General features: G+C 47.4%; 1 protein-coding gene across 1 annotated transcript in view; it reads left to right on the top strand.

Annotated features, from left to right (window-relative positions):
- Positions 1-820: 820 nt before the first annotated feature.
- SETD5 (SET domain containing 5) overlaps positions 821-16,252 on the top strand; it is a 64,974-nt gene continuing 49,542 nt past the window's right edge. The window contains exon 1 of the mRNA XM_071550438.1: positions 821-985. The gene's annotated coding sequence lies outside the window, so the exon portion shown is untranslated. The remainder of the gene's footprint in view (positions 986-16,252) is intronic.

Here is a 16,252-nt window from a genome sequence, read left to right as displayed (position 1 = left end):
CCGCCGCGCCCAAGCTCCGTCCCCTTCCTCCGCTCCCTCCCGCAGCACCCACGGGCACCGGCGCCGGGTGGAGCTGCCCGGGTCGAGCGTGGGCACCGAGCGCCGCGGGGCCTCTCCTCCCGCCAAGGGGGCCGCCCCTCCGCCTCACGGCCCCGCGGCCTTTGTTCGGGGCTCCGTGGCCGAGGTTTGGCCGGCTGCGGGTGCGCGGGTCCCGCCGCCCCGGCCAGGGGCGGTCCCGGTGCTGGTGCCGGGCGGTGTCCCCGGGACCCCCCGGCGGGACCCCCCGCCCCCCGCGCGCGGACGTGCCGCTCGGCAGGCCCCGCGCCCGGCCCCACCGCGCATGCGCCCCGCGCCCCCGTCTCCGCCCAGGCCTCCTGCCCGCCCCGCGCGCCGCCCCAGCGCTCTGCCACGTGTCCCGACGCGGGAGTCGCCCCGCGCGCGGCGCTCGCGCCCCGCCGGCCCCGCCCCTCGGCACGTAGCGCGGCTCACCCGCCGGGCGCTGCCGCAGCACTCCCGCCCCGCCCCGCCCCGCGTCGGCGCTGGCGGCGGCCGCTCCCCGCCCGCCCCGCTCCTGACTGGCACCCTCGAGCGCCAATGGGACGCCGCGACCGTGGGTCGAGCGGCGGGGCGGGCGCGCGGCGCCCAATGAGGCGGGGGCGGGGGCGGGGCCGCGCGTCCAGGCCGCCAATGGCGAGCGCGGGCGGGCGGGGCGGGGGCGGCCCGGGGCGCCCCGGTGGGGCGGGGCGCGGCCCCGCGGCAGCCAACGGGGAGCGGCGGGGGCGGGCCCGGGGCGCCCCTGGCGCCGGCGCAGGGGATCCCCGTGCGCCTAGTGCCGTTTCCGCCCGGCCCGGGGAGAAGCCGCCGCCGCCGCCGGGGGAGGGGCCGCCGCTGCGGCCGAGCGCTCGCTCCCGCCGGCTGCCGGGACACGCCGTGGCGCCGAGCCGGGCCTGGTGCCGCGCAGGGGCCCGGGGAACGGGCCGGCCAGGTAGGCGCGGGCGGGCGGGAACCGGCCGTGCCCGGCGGTGGGGAGGGAACGCCGGGGTGGGCGGCGGGGCGGGCGAGCGCGGGGGGCTCCCGGCGCGGGGTCCTGCCTGGCGCGCTGTGTGTCCGCGCCGGGGCGGCAGCGCCCGCCGTGTCCCCGGGGGCCCGGCCCGAGCTGACCCGGCCCGGCGCGGTGCGCGGGCATCATGGCGGGCCCGGCGACGCGCGGGCTCGGGCTGCGGGGCCGGTGCGGAGCCGGGACGGCCGCGGGGCTTTGTCGGTGGAGGCGAGCGCCGGGGAAGCCCCGCTGCAGCCCGGCCTCCCCCGAGCCCCTGCATTGTCCCTAGGGGCCACGGGGGTCGTTGTCCGTCCCGGGGCAGCCCACTCCGGACCGCCGCTGCCCGTGCCCGCCGCCGGCCCCTCCGGGCCCTGGGGGACCCGGCGTTTGACCCGCATTTTCTGCTTTCTCATGGTGCCCGTGCGGCGCCTTCCCCCCGTAACTCCGCGCCCCTGGCGCCGGCGGCTGCAGCGCGGATCCTCCCGCATTTCCTCGCCCGTCAGCGCGGCCGCCGCCGCGGGGGACACGGGGGGGTTCCCTGCCCGGCCCCGGCCCCGCGCCGACCCCCGCCGGCACCGACAAGGTCACTGCCGGCCGGCGGCTCGTCCTTGGGTGCTGGTGACCCGAGTTCACCGCCGAGCCGGGCGGGGAAGCGGCGCCGGGAAGCGTCTCGCCGTGCCGGGGGGAGCGAGGGCGGCGAGGCCGCGTGTGGTCCGGGGCAAGCGGGGAAACCGGTGTCGCAGCGAGAGGGTTCGCAGCCCCTTCCTGGCCGTGTCCCTGCGCTCCTCCGACACCCGCTGAGATCCTGGGGGTTCTTTTTTTAGAGGGAAGCGGGGTGTTCTTTGAGTCTGGAGAGGGCACGGGCACTGCAGGGCTGCGGTGGCTGCTGCGGGCTCGGGCCATGATGTAATGGGAGCGCTGGGGGCACGGCGGGGGCGAGGGGCGAATCCCTCTCCTTGGGTGGAGGATGCAGCGGAGTCTTACAGAACTAGACGTTGGTGTCTGATGGTGTGCTGGTACATCACGGATTTCAGGCAGTTGCCCCCACCCTGACTGGGTGTTGCTGCCAGAAAAGGAATTTCTTATTTCTTCAATAATCAGAGATTCCTCTTTTCACTCGTATAGGAAATACTAGGATTTCGTTTTCTCTGCATTTTGTGGTTGACCCAGGAAGTCATCTTGTCGCCAGCCTTCTGGGTTGTTTTTTTTTTTTTGCTGTAGAGGTGCAGGGAGGAGGGTGTTGCTGTGCTCTGGATCCTGTGGGTAAGCGTTGAAGGCAGTGACAGCAGCTGCTGTTGGCTCTGGAGCTCTGGTTGCTATGAGAGAAGCTTCACTAGACTTGGCTGCTATCTCCAGGGAAGGACAGCAGAGCAGCCTCCATTAGTGTGGTGGTGGAGGGATGGCTGGCTCACGTTCAGCAAAGGGCTTTACTTTTCAGGCCATTTCCACATGCCCAAAGCAGCAGGAGGGGTTTGCTTTGGTCCTGTGGGACAAAAACCTCCAAGGTGCGTTTTATTGCTGTTCTGGAGTTAATGGAATTGCATTAAAGTGTGGGCTGAAAACCCCGAGTTACCCTTTCCATGTATTTTGGTCTGTGTGAAAAGTAGGACAGTGAGAATTGATATGATCTTCCCGTGAAGTGAAGGCTGCAGTCGTGTCTCTTTTGAACTCCAGCCTCCCTCTCAGCCAGTCACAGAGCCAGATGCTTTTCTTATTGTTTGTATGTCTCCTTCCTCCCCTTCCATCGCCTGGGCCCCACTTGCCTTATTGACTGGAATTTCTGCTGTGTGCAGTGGGTGTGTGCAGCAGACACCAGCCTGCTAGTGCTGAGGAGGGATTTTCCATTCACAGACCAGGGAACAGTCAAAATAAAGGCCAGGCTCAACTTTGGGACTGGAAACAGACAGTGGGGAGAGGAGTTTCCCTCTGCTGCATAGTAAAATGTATTCTTTGTGCTTCTTACATGCTTGTATGCCAAAATGTATAGAAAATGCTGCTCTGCTGTGGAATAGGGAGGTGAAACTCCTGTGAATAATGGGAAAGATTCCTCCTTTTTGGTTGACTCAAATGCTTGATGAAGGAACAGTTTGCAGGAGGCCATTTTTGACGTGACTCTGTATTGTGGAATCTGCCAGCTCCCATCCACACTCTGTCTGCCTGACTGCAATAGCTTCCTTTTTTTTTTTAAAGGAAGAATGAGTGCCTTTCTTATCTGCTTAACTAACCATTTGGCACTGGCCACTGTCTGTATGATATTGTGTTGTCGAGCTGGAGCTATCAGCATATTCCAGTGCAGTTTGTTAGAGGTGAAACTGTTAGTTGAGGTGTGCAGCATAGGAATACATTAGCATTAGAAAACACTGCCATCCCTGCAAAGTAACACCTGTAGTGGGGAGCCCCTTTCCCTGGCCCGAGTTACCCAACCCAGAATTACTGTGAGCTTGAAGCAAAAATTCCAGGACCAGAATAATGTGACAGAGATTAAAATATGCCCTTAAATCCGCTTGACTGGCAGCAATCATGTGGTAGATGCCAGATTCTGAGTAGCTTTTATATTCAGGATCTGTATCACCCAAATTGTTTCACGAGTTCAGATGAGCAACTTCTAACCCCTCAAGTGCATCAGGCTTTGGGGCTGAAAGTGTGATCTGCTGCCTAACATGGAGTGATAGGACAACAGGAGTGAACTCTGGATTTTGTGAGTATGAAAAGCAGCTCCTTAGTTTAATGCAGTACAGAAAGTGATCTTCATGGCCCCTTAGTCTCTGTTAACAGTCTCTCTGTAGGTTGTTTACAGTCTCTCTGTATGTTATAATGGGGAACTGGTTCACTGCCTCGCATTCTGCTGGATAACTGGCACTGCTTTGACAAGGCCCTGGCTCTTCCTTTTACTGTCATATCCCAAGTGACCTGAAAGTAATATTCCTTAGCTAATGTTGTCTGAGATTTCTCCACTGCAAGGTGGGATGATGAAATCCCATGTACATTTAAATCACTTTTTAGAAAGAGGCTCAGTTACAGGCAGATCTTATTTTGAAAACTAATATGTCAAAGTTGAAAAAACACCCAGGAAAGAGATGGTGTTGAATTGACATCTCAGAACCTGCAAAAGTTTGTGCTCTTTTTCTGAGGGGGGGGAAACTAATCAGCAATCATTGATTTAAAATTTCTAAGTGTTCCCTGAAGTAAAAAAACCCAAACAAACCCATACATTTTTAATTCAAACTTTCAGGTGCAAAGTGTGTAAGGGAGAACTAAATGTCTGATGTCCCAGCCACGTAACTTTGTAGTCTGCCCAGTCTGTGCCTTCTCCTGTTTTGGATGATTAGACTTTTACAGACTTGTATTGAATGATGTGATGAGATAAAAATGTTTCTATCTATTCTGGCAATACTAAAACAAACATAACGAGTGTTCAGAGGTTTGAAAATTCAAAAATCATTGTTCTCGTGGCATTATTGCTGTATTACAAAAGTACATTTGTGTTTTTACTCTGGTGCTGTTTGTGTGCAACTGAAATTTTGCCAGTGAAATCTTGTGTTATGTGCAGTGTATGAGAGAGAATGCAGCAGGCAAAGTGTTCTTTATGTGTACAAGATGCAGTAGCAGTGCTTGTGTTGAAAGCATTAAGCTTGTACTTCAATGTAGAGCATGTGAACTGTTAATTCTTAGTTGCCCTGATGAAACTTAAGCTGCTGTTTGATTTTAAAATAAAATCTTTGTTGCATTTAACTTGTCTATTTAGTTTTTTTTCCTTCTTCCAAATTAAAAGAAAAATAGCTGTGGATATTACAGCTGTTACAGATTCTGCAGCCAGTCTTTGGCTCCCATGACTGACTTGAGGCAAGAGTTAGTGCACAGTGAGTTTGCACTTCACGTTGTTAGGGATGGGTTTGTATAAATCTGGCTTAACCTAAACCTTTTGCTTATTTTGATCATGGAAAAAGCCCCAGACTGTAATGCAACAAGAGTTCAACATCTTGAAACTGTGGGAGCTGAGACTTTTTTCCCATCTTTTCCTCTTAATTCCTTATTGAAGTTGCTGGGGGGTTCTTGTAGTTTTTTTTCCACAGGGTTTGCTTTTTTGGTGGCAATTTTCCAGTATTCCTGTGGCAAATCAGCCGAGCTGCGGCCCCTGTCCCTGCTGAGCAGGGAGAATGTGCAGCGCTCCATCCTCCCCGCTGGGCTCACCGAGGGGTGGGACTTGCTAAGCTGCTGAAATCGCAGCTAATGCCCACTGAGCATGCTGAGAAACAGTTTTTCAACTGCTCCTAGTTTAATTTTTTTTTTCTTCTATAATTAGCAAAGATGCTCTTTGTCTTGGGAGGATGATCTACATGAGAAATCAGGAGGTTCTGGTTCATCGTCCCCCCCAGTCTGAGCTAGTGGTGAAGTATTATTTTCCTGTAACAAAAATAGCTAAAGGGATTTTTCCTTCACTTCAACTGATGAGTCTGAACTTGAAAAGCTGTAGCCTAAAATAAAAGAAATCTTCAGCAAATAGTAGCCTTAATGCTGGTTTTTGTTGCCACAAGCCCTATAGAAGCATCAATATCCTTGTTTAAATTATAAATCTGCAACATTCTGATCCTTAAATCTAATTTAAATGCTGAAACAAGTAGAACAAAGAAATTATATTTTAAGTAATATATTTGAGAAAGAAAATCTTGGTGAGTTTTATTTTCCTCTTGCTAAACACGCACAACCCCCAATTATTTTAATGAGCAATATGGGAAATATTCAGGAAAGTGTACTGGTGTGCTCAGACTCAAAGGTGGAAAAATGTGGGAGGAATTGTCAGCAGTTTGAGTGGCAAGCTTTTAGTGAGCGGGAGAAGCAATTTTTGTGGTCAGGAACTTAGTAGTCCCACATTCACCAAACATGAAGAAAAATGGGGGAACGAGGAGAGGAGGACACAGAAAACTGGCATTGAGAAACAGTCAGGAATTCAGCTTTTAGAGTGGAGTTCAGAAATGATCTGTTGTTTATGCTAAAGTTTAATCCTTATAAACTCGATAACGTAGACAGGTCTTGCATTCCTCCCTGAGGGTCACGGAAGGGCCAAGTTTGGCAAAGGGGAGGTATCCCAAACACTCCGATCCACGCAGTTTTCAAGGCAGCAAACTCTTTTTGTTTTTTGGAAGTGTTCTAAACTATCTTGGTTGTTTGTTTTTTTCACTTACAAGCAACCTTTTGGGGCAGATTGTGAGTTAGCTTTAAAACCAAAATGCTCAAGCCCTAAAATATTTCAAAGTAATTTCATAGTAGAAAGGTCACAGTGCTTTTGATGTGTTCATATTTAGAGCATGATTACAATTGCAATCATACACATTGACAAGAAGATATTGTCTGGATTTGGTAGCTGCTTATTTTGTGACTCAGGCTTATTCTTGTTGTCCTCATGAAGCTCATACCAGAGTTTTCTTCTGCAGCTTTGTTGATTTGCAGGACAAAATGTTTTCAGTGACGGTGCCAGCAGCCCAGAAAACAGTTTGAAGTTCTGATACTGAGAAGAATCCTCTTGACTTCTAAGTGAGCGGTTTGAAATGGGAGTTGTTGATAGGGAAGAAGGGTGAGACCCACCATCAAACTTCTTAACAGAACGTGCCTGCTGCTGCTGATTCAGTAAAAGAGAAAAAAAAGTCAAGATGTGGCTTGGAGTTTTAGGTTGTGGATGTCAGATAATGCATTCTCTTGGTTTTGCATAGACATTGAATCATGAAAATAAGTGGCTGGAGGATTTTTTAGGATTGTTTTAATGGTGACATTTGGATAAAGGAAGCCCATCTTAAGAGTGTTGGTCAGACAGTAGGACAAAAAGTCACATTTTCTTCTGGAAGCAGAACATGGAAGCTGCAGAGGTGATAGCTCTTGGGAGGGGATGGGACCAGGAAGACTCAGACTTCTCATCACAGCTCCAGGTAGTGCAGAGAACAGGAGCAGGGGGGTATTTTTCAGTGTGGCTCTGTTTCCCAGCACTGCTCCTGCCCAATTTACATCTTTCTGGGAATGCTGTCAGTCAGACTCTGGGCTGGTAACCTTGCAGGATGTTGGTCTGGAAACTTCTCACAAGGAGCAATTCTCATGTTTTTATGGGAGAAAGTGAGAAGGTGAGAAGGTATCCTTGCTTGTAGGCAGGAAGGAATACACTGGGAAGAGTTTGAGAACCAGTGATTTGGGAAACTGAAATGCCCTTGGGGTTCAACGTGGAGCCCTTAAAATAGCATGTCTCAACCTGAGCTGCACTATCAATTTATAGATACTTGGAAGAGTATATGAGCCTTTTGCATTCATGTGGCCTTTAACTGAAAGACACTAAAACAAATTATTTCCTGTGTTTCTGTGGCATTAAGTTGGAATAAGTTATAATCATGCTACAAGAATGTTTTAAGTAATGTGGCTGTAGATTAACTTTTGCCACAGCAAAGATCTGGAAGCTTCCTGTTTAAATACAGCTGAAGTGAACCTTTGAAGAAAAGATGACTGCTTGATCAAGTTAAGTAGGGTCTACTGGACTGTGGAGGAGACTGGCTCACTGGTTCAAAGTTCTCTTGGAGTTTCATGAATTTCAAGGATGTTGGGGTTCAAGATGGCCTGGAAGTTAAGAGGGAACAAGGATACTTGTAGGGTGCAAGTCAGGTTCTGAGCTCGCCACAACCTCACTTTGTTGTGCAGTTCTTCTAATTTCCACCTCAGGATTTGCTTGTATATGGAAATTTGTGTGTTAAACTGGAATGGGTGCTTGTGACATACTGTGTATTTATTGTGTGGCTTTGCGTAGGGTTTTGGTGACAAAGTGTTCCATGGCAATTCCAGCTGACAGTCCTGCTCTTCCCACTGTCACTTTTGCCTCTGTTCTGGTCTATGCCTGCCCCACTGGTGAGCTCTTCAGGAAGGCCACCATGCAGAAAACAAGTGCATTTTGGTTTTGGAAAGAAGAGTTTCCTTCTGGTTGTGCCGGCCGGCTGTGGGGTCAGGTTCGCCCCAGTGCAGGGAGGGCTGGGAGGCTGCACTGACGCTGTGCCAGCTGAAGTCAGCTTGAAACTATTGCAGAGCTGCACCCTGCGAGCGGGGTTACTCCGGGTGAAGTTACACGAGACAGCTGAGCACATCCAACAGCTCTGCTGCTGAATGGGGGAAGTTTTGTTCCCCCTTGCTCTCCCACCCAACAGGGAGTTCTGCCTTTTCTGTTCGCCAGCTCTGGTTCCTGCTGGATTCCTTTTCTGAACTCCTTTAGCTTTCCAACCCAGCAGAGAGCTGTCTTGGGGTTATTTTATGTTTTGGTTTCTGCTGGGTTATTTTTTTGCCAAGGTAGTGAACCGAATTGGCTCACTGAGAGATTTGTCAGGCATCCAGAGCCCTCACAAAATAAATACGGGAGAGCATATGGATGGAAGTGCAGAGGATGTGGTGGGGACCGGAGAAGGGGAGCGGGGTCTCCGCCTTCAGTGCCGCACCCAGCCCGGCCAGCCCAGGCTGTCCCCCTGTAACTGCACACTCCTCTTAGGGGAGAGTGAGCCACCAACCACTGCCTGCTGACACATCTGTGCCTCACTGTGGGCTTGTGCCCTCGGTCACTGTGCATGGAGTGCTTTCCTTAGACAAACCTTTAGTTCCCCCCTTGAAAACTGGCAGTGTAGTTTTGCCTTCACTGCTCTCGTTTGCCTGGTCAGCTGTGAGTTCTAATGTAGGCTTGATCTGTGATGGTGGAGAAGTGTGGCAGCCTAAGTGTGGTGCTGAACTGTTTCAAAATAGCAAATTCTTGTAGGTATACTGCAGAAAGTCAGTACAGCTGAAAGCTGGAGTGATGGCTCGTTTTGGAAGATGATAAAAAGCTAATTGCTATAAAAATATTACAAATCTGTGTAAGTAAATGCACGACATATTGTTCCTTATCCTTTTTTTTTCCTCTGCCAGGGGAAATTGAAGTTGGAGATCAGAAAAAAATTCTTTCCAGAGAGAGTAATCAGACATTGGAATGGCCTGCCCAGAGAGGAGGTGGATTCCCCATTCCTGGAGGTTTTTAAACTGAGATTGGCCGTGGCACTGAGTTCCATGATCTGGTAAAGGGACTGGAGTTGGACCAAGGGTTGGACTTGCTGATCTCGGAGGTCTTTTCCAACCCAATCCATTCTATGATTCTATGAAAGTATTTTGCATTTACTTGCCAGTCATGATGGCTTATGAGATACCAAGGCATGCAAAAAATTACTAATTTCTGAAGATATGCTTTCAATTAAATGTATAAAAAAATAATGACATGAATTCCATATAACTATAAAAATACATAGTGCAACTGAAGCAACACAAAAATTTAATTCAGTCAAGGCCAGTTGCAGCAGTTCCATATTTCTTTAATAAGGAAAACTTGGTTATGGCAGCATATATTTGAAATAAAGCAATTGTGTGTGCCATGCAGATCCCAGTGTGTGCTGCTCTGTGTGCTCACTGTGAGCTCAGGCTTTGTTTTGTACCCTGTGAGACTATTTGGTCTAATAGAACTTGAGGCAGCATTTTGTCTCTTTGTTTTGAATAAAGTTATTTAAATGTTAGCATGTCATGACATCTCCAAATCCATATTGCTGTGTGAAAAAATGTGTAATGGGTGTGAGCACTATGTCTCATAAGCAGGAAATCTTATCTGTTGAGGATAAGCTTTTGTTTAACAAAAACCTTTGCAAATAGGCCCGAATCAATCACTTTGCCATAAGGGAACTAAGTGTGTGTGCTGTTTTACCTTCACAGCTGACAGGGGTTGTTCTGGCTGTGTGGAGGGGCAGCTGATGCACAGGGAGCAGTGGGGTGAGTGTAGGGAGAGTTCCTGAACGGCTGTGTCTGCTCCCCGCCCTGTCCCCAGGATAAGCACCCAGGGTTGGAACACATCTGTTGTCTGAGGGTGGCTGGGCAGAAGGTGGAAAGTTTTACTAAGACACTGTGGGATCTGCCATCCCAAATCTGTCTCTTTAGATACACGTCTTATCAGTAGGAAGGTCTCTGCTGAGGTTAAAACCACAACTTGTGAGATGTACGATGGAAATAAATACCTTAATGTTGCTCTGCAGTGGTCCTATTTGGAGGGGCTGTTACTGAGTGCCATGCCTGAGGTGGGAGACACTGGAGTGCCTGAATCCCAGGCTGATGGCATTCTTTTACACACCTCTGGAAATCATGATTAGTGTTGCTAAAGGACTGGTGCTTGTTACCTTTTCAGCTTTAGCTCCTGAAACACTTGGAATGCTACGTGTGTTAGAGGAAGTCCAGAAACTGAGCACAGACAGTGCTTACATCTGACAGCATAAGTCCACTCTTTGGTGGCTTCTCTTTGGCCACTGCAGGTTCAGAGTATCCTTTAGGAAATGTTCAGGTACAGAATTTGTAAAAAGATGAAAAATTCACAAACTGGGAAAAGACTTTCCCCTTAAGATGCCAGGGAATGTAACAGTTGAAATTGATGTGTCACAGTTCCTGTTTCCTGCTCCTGCATTTCTAAGTCTTACATACACAGACAGAAGTAATAAATTAATAAAGAATAAAGTACTAGCATATTCTGAAAGTGAGTCTATACACTGAAACCTGCAGTCATGAGTTGGGCCTTTCTTGAGTGCAGCTTGGGACTGTCAGCTCGAAACAGGTCAGCAGAAATTCATTGAATCACATGTGGAGAAGAGGATCTCGGGGAGAATGAAATGGCATGTCCAAGTGCTGATGTAACTTCTCCATTTTTTTGCAGAACTACATGAAAATGTAACCAGGATCCTCTTGGTGAAATCCCTTGACTGAAAAATCTTTCTTTTCTTTTTTTTTTTTTTAAACCATGCCACACAGCAGAGATAGATGGGGTGATTTAGGAACGGGCTGTTCTTGTAAGCAAAGTTTGTAGCTTTCTGTAGCTCTTCCAGTGTCACAGTTTAGGCATCACTCCTTTGTCTGAGGAATAGTGAGGCAGTCTGTTCCCATGAGAGTCACTGTGTTGGGGTAACGCTTGCAAGGAATTCTAAAATTTTCAGTTTTACATGAAGAGAAGGTTGTGAAGGAGGAAATAAACGACCTTGACACATATTTAAAAATTGATGGGAACTTTTTACCAAAGTTGTTAGGAGTGAGATAGTTGTTACTGAAATGGTAAGTGAGTTCAAAATGTAAAAATTCGTCTTGAACAATGGGACTTTCTGTGGCATTTTGTTACTATTGAAAAGGTGGAAATTAGCTTAGGTTAAAATCATTCCAGTTAGACTTACCATTGCTGCTTTTTGGGAGTCTGCTGCTTCTCACCCAGGATGTGTGCATGGCTCCTTAGCCTTTACTGACCAGGAATGAAACATGACTTGAGTTTTTTTCAGGTGTTGTGCCCCCCCCCCCCCCCCCCCCCCCCCCAACCCGAAAGTTCAAGATGCAAAGCTGCCAGGACTGTGTGTCCCCACTCCTGCTCTGCTTAGAGCTACATTTAGCATTGGCTTTCATGTCTAGAAACACTGTGTGTGACATCTCAGGAGTGGTATTCTGATTTTACTGATAGGAAGATTAAGGCACAAAAAGGAATTAGCTTGTATAGGGCCTATTATAGCAGTGTGGAGGTAAAACATGCTGGGGTTGGGTTGGGGGGTTTTTGGCTCTTGGTCTAGTGGTGCAAATTGCTTCTCATGGACTGTTTTAGGTAACTCTCACCCATGCCAGTTCTCACCTCTGCCTACAGACGTGTTTTGTGTTGCTTCTGTCTGTATCTTGGGTTTCTTTCAGTAAAGCCATTGGTGATTTTAATACTGCTGTAAATAGGAGTGGTGGGGAGTGCATTATTTAGTGGATACAGGTGAAAACATCTTCTGTATGAGTTGGTGCTGGGGAGGCTGTGGTACGAGCCAGGGTATTTTTCCTGCTTGTTTTCACCAGCTTTGTAATGCTACAAGGTAGTTTGGGTTATGAACAATGCTGCTACTGATCTGTAGCCTTCAGGACTGATGAGCTGTGTGAAGGGGCCTTCAGAGTATTTTGGCAAACCGTGTTTGGATGTTTAGTGCACACAAGATCTATCTGCATTATTCAGGAAGATAATTCCTGTCTGTGCTGTTTTCCTCCTGTGTTGAGATCATTCTCCCATCCAACTGTTACCCAGCTGAGGTCTCGATAGTTCTCAGTTTTTCCATAATGACAAAATCAAATTAGCTCTACGATGAGTGGTGCATGTGAAATTCTTTTCGGTTAAAACACATTGCCCTGAATATTCTCTGGCTATTCTTTTTTCTTGGGAGAATTTCAGCATCTTGTGTTTGAAAGAGAAAGGAGAAAAGATGCAGATGAGGAAATGCTGTTGCTTAAGGTACAGGGAGGAACGCATAGCTTGTTTCTAGAACATAATCTGTCCAGCTGTGACTTAGTCATCTTCAGTCTTATATAAAATGCATCCAATCTAAATAGTTGAGCATCTCCCTCCTGAATGCGGCAAACCGGCATCTTTTATGCTTATGTGAAGCTGTAACAGGCACAAGCCATCATCTTAGGAGTACCTTCACACTTGTGAACCTGCAGCATCCATCATACTGTCAAGCCTCATTTACTCATGTGATGGGGTTTTTTTTATTTTACTCTGTTCCACGTTTTTTTCAAGCTTAAAGAGATTCCTTGGTGTTGGCAGGGAATGCAGCACTAATAATTCCAGACAGGAGAGCAGAGAACGTAATGTGAGAACAAGAGTGACTCTCCTGAATCAGACTGAAGGTTTTGTTCATCTCTCACAGGGCCAAAAATTGCTGTTTGAGGAAGAATGTCAGGTGAGGAGATCACAGGACCTTGGCCAGCATCTCTAATTTCAGTGTAGTAGTTCATGTTGTTACATTACCTCCAGCCCTGCTCTGAGTCACTTTGATTTCACATAGCTGTTCTTTAAGGAAGGGGGGATAACTTGACTATTATGACATGCTTTTATATGGATAAATGCATTTCCACATTAGTCCTTTGTGTATAATTACAGAGGTTTTGGAGGGGTGGGGGAGATTTTTCTTGGTGACAAGCAGGAACTTGTAAGCTTTATATGAACCGGCATGTGAGAGCTGAGATGCTCTGTGCTAGTTCAGGGATGATGAACAGCCCTGTTTGGGTAGTCAAGGAGACTGATGCTGTGTGTTGTTAAATAAATGTATTGATAAAGAGAGGTGCTGATAAACCTTCCCATTGTGGACATGGAAGATAACATTTAAAATTCTATCAATTCATTGCCAGTCATACATGTGTAATGAAACTGGGGAAACTGGCACCTACAGTCACATACATGCAGTGGAAAAACAGTCCCCTTTGGAGGGGCACTTAAGCTGAGCTTCACTTGGGTAGTTTTTCAGCATTATTCAAAGGCTTCTGAGAAAGTGTTTGATGTAGTTTTAGTTCTAAAAAAAGTTTTACACTTTTTTCCATAAGAGCTACAAATGTACTGTGCTCACTCTGAAGGCTGAATGGCTTGGGCTGATGCTGCCTGGAGTCCTTTGGGCTGCAGTTATTTGCATGATTTTAAATTCCCTCCAAAGAACTGTGGTAAATCCAAGCACAGTTTTTTAGGCTGTGCTTCACAAACATGGCCGAGCTCATTGTAAGCTGTGATGCCAAGTGTGAAAAGGACTAGGTGAGATTTTCCAGCCTTTGTCAGGTGGAAAGTCAAATCATCAGAAGATTATTTTTGGCCTTAAAATACATAGTTACGTGAAGACTTGGTGGCCCTGGAGAAGTAAATGAGCAATGCCCTGGGCAGCAGACCCAAGTTGTCCCAGCTTTGTGGGGAGGGAACACCGTGTGTCAGTCAGTTTAACCTTCAGTGGTCCCTTTAAACTGGGATTATTCTGCAGTTCAGTGGAAGTTGGACTGAGTGTAGGAGGTGTGGGGGACACGCCTGTTTGGGGTGGAGAGGCCAAGAGGTAGGAGGAGGGAGGCAGCACACTCTGATACTGGAAATGGTTGTGCTGGAAAAATTGCATTAACAGTGGAGATCTGAAATATCTCAGACTGTAATTTGGCAAAGACACGCCTAGCTTTATAGAATGTTGTGAGATGAAATCAGGTTTTAATTTACTGCTCTTTAGATTCTTTTTATCTGGATAGCATAAAACATTTGATGATTGTTCATCAGAGAGACACTATGAGAATAATAAAGCATGTTTAGGGATCTCTGAATTGTTTTGCTATATTTCAACAGAAGATATAAATCCATCCAGTTGCAAGGTGATGCATTTGGTAGCAAAACTGCAAACCCACCTGTAAAATGGGAAACAGCATTTTGGAAAACAGAAGCTCAAAAGGCTTTAAGGTCTTTACAGCCTCTACATGGTATTAGGGCCATTATTTTTATTAAAAGGTTTAATGTGATTCTTGGGCATATTGAGGAGAAAAATAAAAGTGGGGGAAAGGAATGTGAAGCAAAAATAAGTAATCTTTGTAAACACAGCAGTGTTGAGACTGATACTGGAATCGAATTTTGGTTTCTATGCTTCAAGAAGAATGCCAGTGTATTTGGAGGGAATTCAAAGGACAGCTGCAGAAATGATCCAGGGACTGGAAAATAAGCCTCATGATGTGAGGTTTAAAGGAGCTCAACTTACTCAGCTTATTGAAAAGACAATTGAGAGAGGACTTGATCTTTCTCTAAAAGGACTTGTGAGATTTGCTGACAAAGGCATAGCAATATCAACTGAGGTTAGACAAATTCAATTTTCAAGTACAGTTTCTTAGCAATGATAATAATTAAACATTGGAATTGTTTACAGGGAAGGGGAAAGGAACAAACATTCATCTTAGTATTTTAAAATAGGCCTAACTTACTTCTTTCTGGAGAAAATATATTGTGATTTACTTTTTAATGATGATAATACTCCTTTTTTGACACTGGAGTTTATTTAAAGGTTTCATGCCATGATCAGTTGGTGCAAGTTCAGATACATGAAATTTCAGTCACAGCCAAGACCATGAAATTAAGATGAATTTAGAGGGGAAATAGTTAAGCTGGTGCTAAAAAACTGCCTTGCATAACACACATAATATGTGAAGGAAACCCTTGAAATTTAATGCTTTGTGGCTTGCATCATTGGAACTCGGTTCTTTCCCATACTGCGTTGCTTCAGATGTTTCAGATCTGGTTAAGGCTTTCTGAAAGCCCCTACAGAGAAGCCTTGATGTAACTGTGTACTCACTGTATTCAGATGAGCTTTCCTGAATTCTGGATGACCACAACAGAAGTCTGTAAATATTTTTCATCCTTTTTTAGAAACAGTATGAAAAAAATTGCACTGTGGCAATATGATTACAGTTCCTCTGAGAGGGAGAGTAAGTACAAGCTCTCCTGGTAGATTCATTCTTAAATGAATGTAGGATATTCTCTATCTCTGAAGTTAACTGGATTTAGTTAGAAAGTTTATTCACGTTTGAAATAATATTAAATAATTGTCCAAAGTAGTGTTCTAATGGCACTTGTTTGCTGGTTTTCATGCCATCCAGATGAAAGTACGTCAGCGATTCTGCTCGTCCTTCACTTGGTAAATTCACCTGGGGAATTGAGTGACTCAGTTTGGTAATGGCTCCAGATCGTGCTTCTACTTTTTATTTGCCATTGCCCATTCCACCACTCCCTTGATGGCTGCCAAGTTTCTGTATTTCCATAGATTACCTTGTTCCAGATGCCTTTGCAGACTTGCAGAGCTCTTAAATTCCCTTCTGGTAGCTCTCAAAATCTGCAGCTTTGTGCAGGTGGAGCTCTCCCTGTGCGTGCTCGTCCTTGCCTTGCAGAGGAGGACGTGGAGCTACCCGGGCTGCTCTTTCCTCCTGCGTGGCTGCATTCCTGCCTCTCCTCTCCTCCTCCTCCAGGTCCAGCCAGGGAGGAGCCCCACTGCTGTCATCTCTGCAGCTGTGCAGTAAGGAAATGCTTCCGTGTCCTGTGGAAGAAGAGGCAGCTTAAAACTCTGTAGCTTTTTGAATGTTGAATCTTACCAATTTGTCACATAAATTGTGCTGTTTCTGAGGTGGAAAAGTTGTCTGGCAGCTGCAAGTTTCCTTGCTTAGGGCTAAAGGGATAGCAAAACTGCAGAAACGTGTTGGGGCACTACACAGTGCAAAGCAAAGGCCTCCAGCTTAGAGATCGAGTGCAGCAACCTCTGCTACTCACCTTGTCCAGACAGCCCTGTCTGCCTTAACCTGCAGGAGCAACTCGCAGGAAGTGCTGCACACAAAGGTTGTGAAGGCATA

The sequence above is a fragment of the Pithys albifrons genome, chromosome 3, assembly GCF_047495875.1.
Source record: "Pithys albifrons albifrons isolate INPA30051 chromosome 3, PitAlb_v1, whole genome shotgun sequence".
NCBI lineage: Eukaryota > Metazoa > Chordata > Aves > Passeriformes > Thamnophilidae > Pithys > Pithys albifrons.
The sequence above is the reverse complement of the archived record's forward strand: the minus strand, read 5'-3'. Positions and strand labels throughout refer to the sequence as shown.